At 44.9% G+C, this 13,852-nt stretch overlaps 1 protein-coding gene across 1 annotated transcript in view; it reads right to left on the reverse strand.

Moving 5' to 3' along the window:
* CHMP4B (charged multivesicular body protein 4B) overlaps positions 1-13,852 on the reverse strand; it is a 44,396-nt gene that overhangs the window by 29,512 nt on the left and 1,032 nt on the right. The gene's annotated exons all lie outside the window — the stretch shown is intronic.

Here is a 13,852-nt window from a genome sequence, read left to right on the forward strand (position 1 = left end):
GCCAAAACAGTGCAGGGTTGGGGGGGGGAAGGCAAGGACTGGGAGTTGGAACTAGTGGACGCGAAGTATTGTATACAGGATGCATAAACAAGATCCTACTGCATAGCACAGGGAACTACATTCAATACCCTGTGAAAAGACATAATGGAAAAGAATATAAAAAAGAATGTATGTATAAATGTATCAATCACTTTTCTGTACAGCAGAAACTAATAAACGCTGTAAATCAACTATCACAAACCAACTCTTTGTGACCCCATGGACTGTAGCCCACCAGGCTCCTCTATCCATGGGATTTTCTAGGCAAGAATCCTGGAGTGGGTTGACATTTCCTTCTCCAGGGGATGTTCCCGACCAGGGATTGAACCCGTGTCTCCTGTGGCTCCTTCACTGCAGGCAGATTCTTTACCCACTGAGACACCTGGGAAGCCCTCCCTTCATTCAATACCCTGTGATAAAGCATAATGGAAAAGAATATGAAAAGGAATGTATATAGGTATCAATCACTTTGCTGTACAGCAGAAACGAATAAACACTGTAAATCAACCATACTTCAACAAAATAAATTTTAAAATGAAAAAAAAAACACTCTAACAGGTGTTCCCGGCTCTGCTCTTTAAGATCCCTCCCCCTAGGCCAACCTCTAAAGCTTTAGAGCTGTACCTGTGTGGCTTCACCAGTCCTAGAATAGTGGTCCTCAACTCTAGGAGCTTTTGTCTCTTAGGACATTCAGCAGTGTTTGCAGAGATTTTTGGTGGCCACAATTTGGGGTGGGGGTGTGCTATGGACATCTAGTGAGCAGAAGCCAAGGGTGCTACTAACCAGCCTGCAATGCACAGGACCACTCCCCATCCAGCCCAAAATGTCAACAGTGCTGAGGCAGAGAAACTAGAGACCACTGAGAGAAGGAGCTTACTGCTGTAGAAGAAATGGAAACCAGGCTGGGAAATGCACAATGCTGATGTTGTAGCAGACTGGGAATGAATGAATACAGTGAACAAAAAAGCTCTCAAACCATTCCAGACACGTAAGAACAATCTCCTGTCCATCTTCTCTCTGGCACTAGTCCCACTGTGTTAAGATGATTCAGTCACTCTGCTGCTGCTGCTGCTAAGTTGCTTCAGTCATGTCCGACTCTGTGCGACCCCAGAGATGGCAGCCCACCAGGCTCCCCCGTCCCTGGGATTCTCCAGGCAAGAACACTGGAGTGGGTTGCCATTTCCTTCTCCAATGCATGAAAGTGAGAAGTGAAAGTGAAGTCGCTCAGTCGTGTCTGACTCTCAGCGACCCCATGGACAGCAGCCTACCAGGCTCCTCCATCCATGGGATTTTCCAGGCAAGAGTACTGGAGAGGGGTGCCATTGCCTTCTCTGTCAGTCACTCTAAGAACCCACAACCTTGTTCCTCCTCAACCTGACCCATGCCCATTACTGACACACAGCTTTCGAGATTGAGCATAAATGAAAGGGAGTCAGGATGGTGCGAGATGTGGCAGGAAAGCACGAGACTTGGGGCGTCATGAAGGCTAGCCTTGGCTCAAGCCCTAAAGAAGCCACTTAATTGCTTTGAGCTTTTAGTTTCTCTCTCTGCAAAACGGGTTAAAATCACTTTGTCCCATCCGCCTTATAGAATTTTCTCTGGGTTCAAAATAAGATCATGGATGTGGAAAGGGTTTTGGAAGCCACAGACCCAGCACAAATGTGAAGCACTCTCCTGCAGAGTAACAGGTGCTCATACTCTAGAGGGAATATTGTAAAAATTAATTTCCAATGACAAGACTTTATCCACTGGTAAGTTATAAGCACTCAAGGTTAGAGTCCTGGTCCTATGGAACACCAAAGATACTACAGCCCACCATAATGCAGCCCATCTCAGGATGCCCAAGGTTCCTGGGTCAGCCCAGTGATTCAAGTACTCTGAACTTTGGCTTTCTCATCTCTAAAAGTGGGAAGGTAATACCACTTCATATACAAGGTTGTTTGAAAAGGTCAAATGTGATCAAGTTTGTAGAGTCCATGCCATTTCCCAAAGATGGGGGGAATATTTTCATTTTCTGATTTTTCCCCTGAAAAAATAATTTTTTGCTTCAAAAAATTTTTTTTAGAATGACGAAAATAACTTAAGGTGTTTTTATAGTGTTATTTGTCCTTTACACCTCTGAAATTACCTCTAAAATCTAAGCATAAGAAGAGTGGTCAGGGACTTCCCTGGTGGTCCTGTGGTTAAAACGCCACGCTTCCACTGCAGTGAGCATAGTCTGGATCCCTGGTTGAGAACTAAGATCCCACATGCCGATGATGTGGCCAAAAGAAGGGGATGGGGTGGGGTGGGGGGTTGTCGCAGCTGCAAGCCCAGCAGCCCTGACTCCTAAGAGCAACAAGCTGAATGCCAGTTTGATACCAACTCCCTCCTGGGACATGGCCACACAGGGCTATCAGCACCCACTACAACTCAACACCTAAATCTTTTAACTCCAGACCTGCCAAGCAATCTACAACCACTGACTGCCCTTGTGCAAGATTCTAAAAGGAGAAAATGCTCTGGGGAGGTGAAAGCAACTGATCCAGCTAACGGAAAATTAAGAAACTAGTCTCGTGAACTCTGGGGACACTGAGCTAATCAAACTCCTCACCCAAATGGGGAGCCTTTCAGATGGCTTCATCTGAGTGGCAGCTCCTCTGCAAGCCTCTGCAGAGAACAGCAGCCAGGCTACTCATGTGTACACGTCTTATGTTTGGTTTTACAACTACCAAATCTACACATATTACAGGTCTTACACAGATTACAAAGAACTTACAGTTCCTGCTTTAGCAGACAGTAAAGAAGCCATTCCTCAAGTTTATTAGTCATTATTTCCTTTTATAGGAAGAATAAGCTACACTTCAGTATTCTAAAGCCAATTATTTTTATCACCCAACTAAGTTAAACATTTATCCATTCTTACGTCCCCGCCAAAGGGGCTTCTGATTCAAATAAGGTACTTTTTCAAAGTACTACATATATTACTATAGGACTTCCCTGATGGCTCAGTGGGTAAAGAATCCGCCTGCAATGCAGGAGCCACGGGAGATACAGGTTCAGTCCCTGGGTCAGAAAGATCCCCTGGAGGAGGAAATGACAACCCACTCCAGTGTTCCTGCCTGGAAAATCCCATGGACAGAGGAGCCTAGTGGGCTACAGTCCCTGGGGTCACAAAGAACTGGACACGACTGAGCACATGGCACATTATTATATATTACCATGCTCCTGGTTTTCCCTTCTCAAAACTTTTCCATTTAATTCAAAGTTTCAAGCACTCATACGATTTGAGTTCCCTACTGCTTTAACATTCTACTACTCTCCAAAATAACTATTTAATAAAACACAGATTCAAGTAACACACACACAGAGCTGTTTTGACTCCCTCCACTGCATATCCTGTACTGTGAAATCTAAATATGCTTCTAGAACAGATCACACTGTACCTTGATTACATCTGTTTACTTGTCTGTCACTCTGGCTAGATTGTGAGCACTTCATTGGCAATGACCTGACTCCATCTGCATTTACCCAGTAAACTAGGACAGTATCTAGCACAAAGCTCAAGTTCACATATATTTATCAAATGGGTACATGAATGAAACAAAAGTTTCTAGCAACCTTCTTTCATAATGGACTATCTCAGGACTTGCCTGGCAGTCAAGATTCCACACTGCTAATGCAAGGGATACAGGTTTGATCCCCGGTCAGGGAACTAAGATCCACATGCCTGCCATGTGGTACGATCAGTAAATAAATAAAAATAAATTAAAAAAAATAAAACGGACCATCTGAAACAAAATGCAAATGTCTTACCTATGCAGAACGAAGACAGAAAAGATTTGGGGTCTCAACAGCAGAGTCCCGAAACAGTGCACAATCTCTAAGTTCATTTCAAAACCCCCTTCCTCAAATACACTCTCCTCAAAAAGCCAGATGAAAGCAAAAGTTCTCTCCGTTGTAACTGAGGTGGTGTCATATACCAAACATGAAAGGCTTACACCCAACCCCCACCTCACCCTGCCCCACCTCGCAGCTACCTACTCCTTTACAGTGCAAGTCGCTTGGTCGTGTCCGACTCTTTGCGACACTATGGAATATACAGTAAATGGAATTCTCTAGCCCAGAATACTGGAGTGGGTAGCCGTTCCCTTCTCCAGGGGATCTTCCCAACCCAGGGATCAAACCCAGGTCTCCCACATTGCAGGAGGCTTCTTACCGTCTGAGCCACCAGCCTAATGCAAAAGATCACATTGCCATCCCCAATCCTAAACTGGGGCCAGTCTCCCAAACTCAAATCTCCACCAAGCTACATTTAGGGTGTTCTCATGGGTGGTACCCATGGCCAATTTTGGACTTTAATTACTGCTGTCCAGGGTTTATCCCTTCACCAGGAGTTGGGCTTCCTGGGAGCAGGACTATAAGGCAGGACGCCACATTTCAGCAGGAAACCTTGATTGGGTGAAGGCCTGAACTCCTGCTTTGGGACCACAGAGCCTCCTGGCTCTGAGCAAACTCAACTGCCCTGATTGTTCAATGGGAAAAAACTTACCTCAGCAGGTTGTGCCAAGCTCCAGGCCAAGACTCCTAAACACCCTGATGCTTGACGCTGGGGCTTTCTGTTTTGTTGTGTTGTGTTTTTTAGTATGTTGTTGTTTTATTTTGAGGGTGAAAAAGAGATGACAAAGCTTTTTGCTGGATTTTAAACCCAATCAGGAATCCCTGCTCAAAAACTCACTAACGCCTTAAAATCTAGAAAAGATGTCATTTTACAGAATCAAATAGGGCAAGTTTAATGCTGGAATTCCCCATTTCATCATCCCACCTCACTCCCTCTCGCCTAGCTGAGAAACTCCTTGGATTTTTCTAGCTTTACTTTATCCAAAAACTCCTGAAAAAGACACTTTACCTAGGATGGTTCTAAGACTCCAGTCAGAAAACGTATGCGCTATTTAGTTGTGATAACTTCTTTCTCTGAGAAAGCCACAGATCTGTCCAATGCTAGGATCCACTGGGCCAGGCTGTGTCTTTTTCACTGCCTGGAAATCCACACGGCATCTCAGACGGCTCCCAACACAGAACAGGCACTCGGAGAACATCTGTTCCTCCTGATGCAGAAAACTGGTGGACCAGAACAGTATCAGTGCCAGATGAACAGAAGAGGAAACAGTCATAAAGCCACTGAACCAAGAAATCAGAACTCACTGAAAAATAATTTCTGGTGGAAAAAAAATATGACTTTAAAAAACTCACTTCCTAACCCACTCCAGGTGGAGTTATCTCTGCACCTGGGGTCCTTCTAGTGCTCTACACAAGCTCACTGGGCGAAAGAGTGTTCTTTCTTTACCCCCTGGTCCTCCATCCGGGGAGTGATGCTCACTGAGGAAGGGAACTACCTTTAACGTATCAGCAACTACCTCTAACTTATGAGCAACACCAGCCGGGGTTGCTGGCGCCTGCTAGTCAGTGGGTCCTCATGGCCAACAGCTTTACTGAATGCATGTCAGTTATCTAGATGGCAGGCTTCTGACTGAAGGTAGCTGGGACAGGCTGAGCTGGATAAGAGTTCAATCATTAAGCCGCAGAACGAGTGAGCAAATTAGCCAGGTACACAGAATTCTTGAGTGTCCAGGAAAAGAAAGAATACTGGCATGGACATGTGAAAAGTGCCCAACATTCTCACGTAATCACTACAACGTGAGGAAGAGGGAGGAGGGAAAGCTATGTAACTATAGAGAGGCGTCTCTTTTACGAGCATACACACCACCTGAAGATCTCATAAAAAAAAAAAATTAAAAAAAATTAAAAAAATAAAATAAAATAAAAGTGCAGGCTCAGCTTCACTGGGTGGGGCTTTCGCATCAGCAGGTCTAACAGTTTCACGGTGTGCCCACAGACCACACTTTCAGTAGCAAAGTTCTGTTGTTATTGCTATTGTTTTCAACTTTTTAAAAACTGAAGCATAGTCAATTTACAACACTGGTGTTTTCTGTTTTGATTGAAGTATAACTGACCCACAGCACTATGTTAATTTCAGGTGCCCACAGAATGACTCAACATTTCCATACAAAACAAGCACCCTGATAAGCTGAGCTAGCATCTGTCACTATACAAAGTTATTACACTATTACTGACTATACTCCCCATGCTGTGTACATTTCCTCTTTTTTTTTTTAATATTGTTTTATTTTGGGCTGCACTGGGTCTTTGATGCTGTGCTCGGGCTTTCTCTAGTTGTGCTGTGCAGGCTTCTCATGGCGGTGGCTTCTCTTGTGGAGCACGGGCTCTAGGAGCGCAGGCTTCAGTCATTGCCGCGTGTGGGCTCAGTAGTGGTGGCACAGGCTTGGCTGTCCTGTGGCACGTGGAACCTTCCCAGGCCAGGGATCAAACCCGTGTCCCCTGCATTGGCAGGTGGGTTCCTAACTCTGGACCACCGGGGAAGTCTAACTCATTTATTTTTAGAACTAAAAGTCTGTACCTCCTAATCTCCCTCACCTATGTCATTCACATCCCCACACTCCTGCCCTCCTCCAGCAACCACCTGTTTATTCTCTGCATGCGAAGCAAAGTTGTATAGTAAATACTGTATCCTGTGTTTGCAGCTGAAGAAGCTGATGGTCAGGGACAGGAGGATACTTTTACCAGCAAGCAGAGGTGGAATGTGAAATCAGGTCACCTGATCCCAAACTTAGAGCTTTTTTTTACTAGACCATATCACTATCCTCCTGAACTAAATATCCAGGACCATGAAGACATATAGCTTTCCCGCATCCCTCAAGTTAGCCCTCCCGCCAGCTCTGCCATGTAACGTAGAGGGAAGAGGGAAAGCTAGAAATAGAAGCTATGGGAGAATCAAGCCAGCCAGATGCTCGTGTTAAGAACTTAAACCATTCAATCCTTCAGCTAAGGCTCCTTAAGAAGGATCAAACAAACTGTGTGTGAGTGAGTGTGTGAGTGTGTGTGTGTGTGTGTCCTACTCTTTGCGAACCCATGGAGCATAGCCCACCAGGCTCCTCTCTCCATGGAATTTCCCAGGCAAGAATACTGGAGGGAACTTCCCTGGCAGTTTAGGGGCTAAGACTCTGTACTCCTAATGCAGGTGGCCCTGGTTCGATCCCTGGTGGGGAAACTAGATCCCATATGCTGCAACTAAGAGTTCACATGCCACAGCTAAAGATCCTGCATGCTGCAATGAACATGGAAGATTCCAAAGCTGCAACCCAGACCCAGTGCACCCAAATAAATAAAACTAATAAATATTAAAAAAAAAAAAAAAAGAAGAAGAAGAATACTGGCATGGGTTCCATTTCCTCTTCCAAAGGATCTTTCTGACCCAGGGATCAAACCAGTGTCTCTTGGGATTCTTTACCACTGTGCCACCTGGAACAAATTTTAGGGGCTCCTAGATGCTTGCTCCTTCACTAATGAAAGACCACGGGAAAGTGTAATCAATCAAGTGTAAAAAAAAAAAAAACAAGAAAAATTCTCAGTGATATGGGAATTATCAGGGCCATACAGCACACAGAACTAAATTAATTCCTAACAGACAGCCAGTCCTCCGTGTTCTGGGCTGCAGTGCTCAGACCTCAGCTGGCAAAGTCATTGAGTGGTCAGCTCTGCCCACTTCACACCTTAAGAGCGACACTGATGAACAGGAGCCCACCTACAGGAGGGTAACAAGGAAAGAACAAAAACACCAGGCCAGGAACAGTCAATGGAACACAGAAGACCTGTCCAAGAGAGGTGCAGGTTGAGACGTAAGCCCCATTTGCCTTGATCTATCTTCCCAAAGGGGGATGAGACCTGTTTTCTGAGGCAGAATTCACCACCTGTTCTTCCAGCTGAAGCAAACAGTTCACCGCTGACAAGCGTCAGGGGTGGCATTCGCCCCTAAACCTTCTAACTCCAGATCCCACATTCTTTCCACCAGCCGAAGCTGCTTCCCTGTGGAGCCACCACCCCGGCCTGTACCGGAGGTCGGCACTAGAGGAAGACAGATCTCAGTTTCAAATAAGAAAGGTGGTTTTCTAGTCAGAGCCATCCAAAGGCAGACTATGCAGTAGCGTGAGAGGACAGGGCACCTAATACAAATCCTGTCGGCAGAGAGGTTCAATCAGAGGCTAATCGCTCAGCAGGAACACTGCGAAGGGAATCTGGGTACTGGATGGGTGTCTGTGTGAGATGAACCTGCCAACCCTCAGAAATGAGTTCATCTCTTCCTGCTGGATTTTTCTCTAACGCTTCATTTGTACACGGCTTGCCTTTTATCAGCTACTTGTACGTGTGCGTGTCATCTGCACTGAACTGTGTGCCCTTGTAGCGTCTCATCCATCTTTCTACCTCTTAGTGTGCCTGAGACTATAGCCGGGAAACCAAGGAAATGTACGTGCCTTCTCTGTGCTGGGCGCTCTGCTAGGCACTTTACACGTGTCGCTTTATTCTACAGCCTCACAAGAACCCTAAGAGGTATTGTTCTTACTCTGTGTTTATAGATGGGGAAACGGACTCAGGGAGGATAACTGCCAAGGTATTGCTGGTGAGTGGTGAACCGGCACTCAGTTTGGAAATCTTCTACCTACACCATCATGCTACCTTCCTCCTAAAAGGAACTCAACAAACGTCTGCTGACTTGAGCCAGACACCTTAAAAACAGGCCAGTACTATATCCAGCTAGGTCTCTTGTTGTTTCCTGTTGCTATGCTCAAATTTGCCTTCTAATTATAACCATCCATCCTCAAAGGAGGAAAGGAAATGGCAACCCACTCCAGTATTCTTGCCTGGAAAATCTCAATCCATGGGGTTGCAGAAGAGTCGGACACGACTTGGGTGACTAAGCAACAAATCCTCAAAGTGACCAATATAAAGTTGTCAATTTTTGGATATCCTCTTTCTTTTTTTAAAGACAGTGGCAGAGCACAAAACAACTCTGGGTAAGAGGATCAAGTTTTCACAAACTTCTCCTATGCAAAGAAATCTCTCAAGGCCCCAAGAACCCCAGTCTCCTCCCCGCAGGCCAGAACTCCATCTCAGGACTCTGGACCACTGCAAACATCAGGCCCTGGCTTTCTGCCCCAGAAGTATATGGCTCAAACACATCTTCACAAGCTCCTCTCCAGAACCTAGCTCTCTACACTCACACCCAACTCAGAACAACTCAGAACTTCCTTGAGCAAAATACTCCAGCTCAAAGGTCCTCACGTTTAGCTAAACTTCCAAACAAAATCTATCTTGAATTTCAAATCACACTAGAAACCCACTGGCAGGCACTTTAAAAATATTTAATCTTCCTGCCCAATAGGGAAAAAAAAATTTTTTTTGTAATTTGAATCAAAGGCGCCAGCATGTTTGAAGAGCCAATGCCTAAGGCCTCTCTGACACTCCATCTGTCTTAAGAAATAAACCAAAGCCAATCTGGCCAACCATCTCTTTAAACAAGAAACTTAAGCAGCACCAGGGGAAATCCCCATTGCTCAATTCCCTGGGTGGGTTTCAGGTTTTCCATCCCTGGCCCTCTGGGATAGGCGCTCCTGCTGGCACATGTACCATTAAGACGCTGTACTTTTCAACCTGACATCTTGATTACAGAGGACCAAAAAGCCATGATCACTATAAATTTAACTTATGAAGATGTCTTCCCACGTGCTAACATTTCAGAGCAACTTTATTAAACATGAGAGAGCCACCTTGGCTCCAGCAATGAACAGGACTTAATGAAGATCTACTTCCCATGAGCGTCTGGCCTATCTGCCTCCAGACATTTTCAACTGAACCCAAATGAACCTATAAATGAACTGATTTGCATCCATAAATCCAAGAGAAATATACCAGTGTAGGCGGAGGTATCCAACCTGCCATTTCCCAATCTCATGTAAGTCTCTTGTTAAACTAAAAATATGATCCTTTCAACAGTCAGGTTTCATTTTTATTAAAAGGGGAAAACAGAGAAATCTGAGCCACATAGGGTAGCTTATTTCATAACTAGTTACAATGTCTTAAGAAGAAAACAATGTTTGCTATATGATCATCTTTCTTAAGGAGAAAACCAACCAGGCACTGTTTAAAAAAGATCTAAGCTGGGGAGATTTCTGTCAGTTCACCCGCACCGCAATTCTGGTTCCCATCCAGTTCTCAGTGAAAGAACTTTTCCACTTGACAACTGAACCCAAGAAGTTTGATCAAGGGGTTGGATGGGGTGGGAGATGGGAGGGAGGTTCAGGAAGGAGAGGACATATGTGACCTATGGCTGATTCATATTGATGTATGGCAGAAACCAACACAACAATGTAAAGCAATTATCCTCCAATTAAAAATAAAATTTTTAAAAAGTTTGATCAATAACAACTTTATCAGTAAAGGATAGTTTACTTACTCAATATTTACAATGTGCCACACTCTTTCTTATATTATCTTAGCTAATCCACACCATAGTCATGTAAGATGAATACTATTTCCACTTAATAGAAAAGGAAAAATGACAATATTTAAGTGCCTTGGATGTATCTGTTTTCTCTATATTCCCAGTACTAAGCTCCTCATGTTAAGCATGGGACCTAAGACACAGTTTAAGAGCCTGCCACATGCCTAAGAATCAATACATAACTAAAGAAAACGAAAAGAAATTTGGAAAAAAAAAAAAAATGTAATCCAAACTTTGCTCTATGCCCCTAACTAAAACCACTTATTGGAACATACTTGCCTGATGCAAATTATTGACTTGAACTGCAGAGGTTTGTTTCAAAGAACCATTTGTCATCTTTCTAATATGTACGTCACAAAAATAACATCCACGTTTGGTTACACACTTCACAGGGCAGGGCCTAGTCCTGTCTCACTTCTTTTTCCCCCGATTCAGCACCACACCTTGCACAGGTGGGTGTTTAATGAGCTAAGCGATGACAAAGGTCATGATGAGGCCTGCAGCCAGCACAGGAGTAAACAGAACACAAGATACCCATGGCCACCGGCAGACCTGGTCTCTGCGGCGAGTTACATCCTCTCTCCAGCCTCGGTTTCCTCTCCAGACAATAGGATTAACAGAACATACCCCCAAGGCTGTTTGCATTCATTAAACAAATACTTACTGAGCATAAATACTACCTGCAAGCACCGTGCAGTCCAGTGGACACAGTAATGAACATGACTAACATATCCTGTCTCATGGAGCTCAGTCTCAAGGAAATATCATGAGACTCATGAGGAAAAAGGAGTTTCACAAATGTCAAAGGACTCAGTTAGGAAGTACTGCCCCTCCTCTGTGTTTCCAAACTTGATTAATGGCATCACCATCCACCCACTGTCTGAGCTGTCAACTTAGGAATCACCTTCAACTCCTCCCTCTCCTTCATCGTGCCCACAGTTGTGATCAAGCACCAGCCTTCTGATTCTCCTTCAGAAAAGTCTCTGATGTTTATTACTTCCTGTCAGGTCCTCCATGCTTCTCTAGGCCCTTTGTTCCCACATGGAGTCTCCTTGTAATAATGGCTGCCATTGATTGGTCACTGTATGGCAGGCATTCTACTAAGAACTTTACATGCATATCATAAATTAATCCAATAAGGTAGATACTAGTACCCCTACTGATAAGAGGAGGAATCTGAGGTACAGAGTGACCTGCCCAAGACACGGTTCATGATGAAGCTAGCTCAAATGCACTGTCCATGAGATTCACCCTGACCCTTTACTGGACTCCTGCCCCCGGTCCCTTCCTGGTCAGCGGACATTCCTTCCTTTATTGATACTGCTCTTTCAGAAATCCAAGCTGACCGATCTCTTCTGCTTTAAGACAGCCAATGCTCCTGACCATCTCCAGGCTCAAGGCTACAGGTCACTCCCAAGGGTTACCCATCTGCTCTCCTGCCCCACAGACTCCCACTAGGGGATGCTCTCACTTGGGGCTCCCCAATCCCCTTGCTGATCACTTCACATTTCCGTCCTCAACCAAGCTGCTTTTGCCCTTTGCCCTCCAGACAAGAGTCTTCGGTGTTCTTTCCTCCTTCCTTTCCCACTCTTCCTCCTCTCTCCTCCTCATCCTCTCTCTCACACACAAACTAAAAAAAAAAAAAAAACCACACATACACACACCACCACACACAACTTCCAAAAGGAGGGCAGGCACAGTGTATTTTCATCTCTTCCAAGTCCCAGCTCAGTTCGAGTCAATCAGTGACTAAATGAATGACAGGTTGTGGTGTTAACACCTCATAGCACTGCCCCTATAAGCAAATACAACCTTTCCCCCGGAGGACACTAAAAAGAAGGGGAGATAGCTCCTGTCCTCTCAGGTAAACTCAAGAAAGCAGACTGCTTTCCAAAATGTTCTCACAGCTGGCTGAGCCTGGTAGTCTCATAGTTGGCTGGCAATCTCTCTCCAAGCCTCCTGCAAGCCAATTCAATCACCTCTAAAACTGCAGAAACAAAACTAGCTCCAGACCGAAAGACCACAGGAGACCTGCCCTCTCAGATGGGAGATGATGTAAACTAATGCCCTCCTCCGCCCAGCAATGGGCAAAGCCCTCCCCAAATGCAGACTGGTCAAAACACCGACTCACTACCTCTGTGAACAACAGAGGATCCTGAATGAGGGAGAGTCATGAAAGAAAAATGCTAAAGACAGCAAAATCTAACCCTGCTTTCCAACTCCGGAACTACAACTGGAGTCCAAGCTGCAAATGCCCAGCTGCCTCTGCCCTCACCCGTCTCCCCTCTCCCATTCTCACCCGCCCCCCCCCCCTCCACCAACAGGTCTATTTTCCAAAGAGAGAGGCCCGATGGTGTTTTTAAAATGATGTGAATGATTAGGACAGCCATAATTACCCTCCAACAGTTTTCCATCCACTTGGAATAAAATCTAAACTCTTCACCAGGAAGTTCAGTCCACTCCACACCCACTTGCATTATACCACTCTCTTCAGTCACTGTATTCCATAAACAGAGGTCTTCTGTTGCTTAAAAGAGGCTGATCTCTGGGCCTTTTCCACTGCTGTCTGCTTGCCTGGAAGGCTTCTCCCCTAGACTTCTACAGAACTAGTAACTTCTCAAGGTTCAGTTCAAACTTGACCTTTTCCAAGAGGACTTCCCTGACCACCTTATCTGAAGTGGCACCCCTTCCTACCCATCACTCCCAATCCCTTTTGGTTTTTTTTTTAGCACTTTCCACCACTAGACAATATTTACTTCACCTATATTCCTGTCTTCTCCCTCATGAGAGTGGAAGCTGGTTCTGTTCACCCTCTGAATACCATGCATGTAGTAAGCCCCCCAAAAGAATTTCCAGACTATCTGTTGACTATCATCAGCAAAGGAGTATCCTCAGGATACGTTATTCTGCTCCTCTGTTAGAATGATGAAAACATCTAATTAACCCCTACTATATGCTGGGCACTGTAAATCCACGATCTTCCTTTCAGAGGTAAATTCACTAGCTCAAGGTCACAAAGCTAGTGACTTGCAGATTTCTCAGTTAAATACTTGTTTGTAAAGCTCCTAAACCCCTCTCACCTTTCCCGCTTCTCAGGGGAAGGGTTGTCATGCTATGGTTCATCCTCCTATTGCCATAACAACGACAAAAATCAAATATTTCTAAATTGCTTCATAGTTATTAAAGCATTTTTACATTCACTTGACTTAAGAGGAATACAAACCACTTGCCCAGAAAGCCACACAACAGTAAGTAAAGTGCCTCAGAGTTCAACAGCCCCGCCCAGAACCACAGTAGTGGGGACTGGGGGAGGAGTCAGGGCCAATGGAGGCAAGGAATCCTTATTTCTGGCACACAGGGATCGCGAAGCGGTGAGTCACCGGGTGAAGGCTTGCGCTACGTGAAACTCTGATAAAG

Source organism: Bos grunniens, chromosome 13, assembly GCF_055505025.1.
Source record: "Bos grunniens cultivar Pamir isolate PY7600 chromosome 13, Bosgru_T2T1.0, whole genome shotgun sequence".
NCBI classification, from domain to species: domain Eukaryota; kingdom Metazoa; phylum Chordata; class Mammalia; order Artiodactyla; family Bovidae; genus Bos; species Bos grunniens.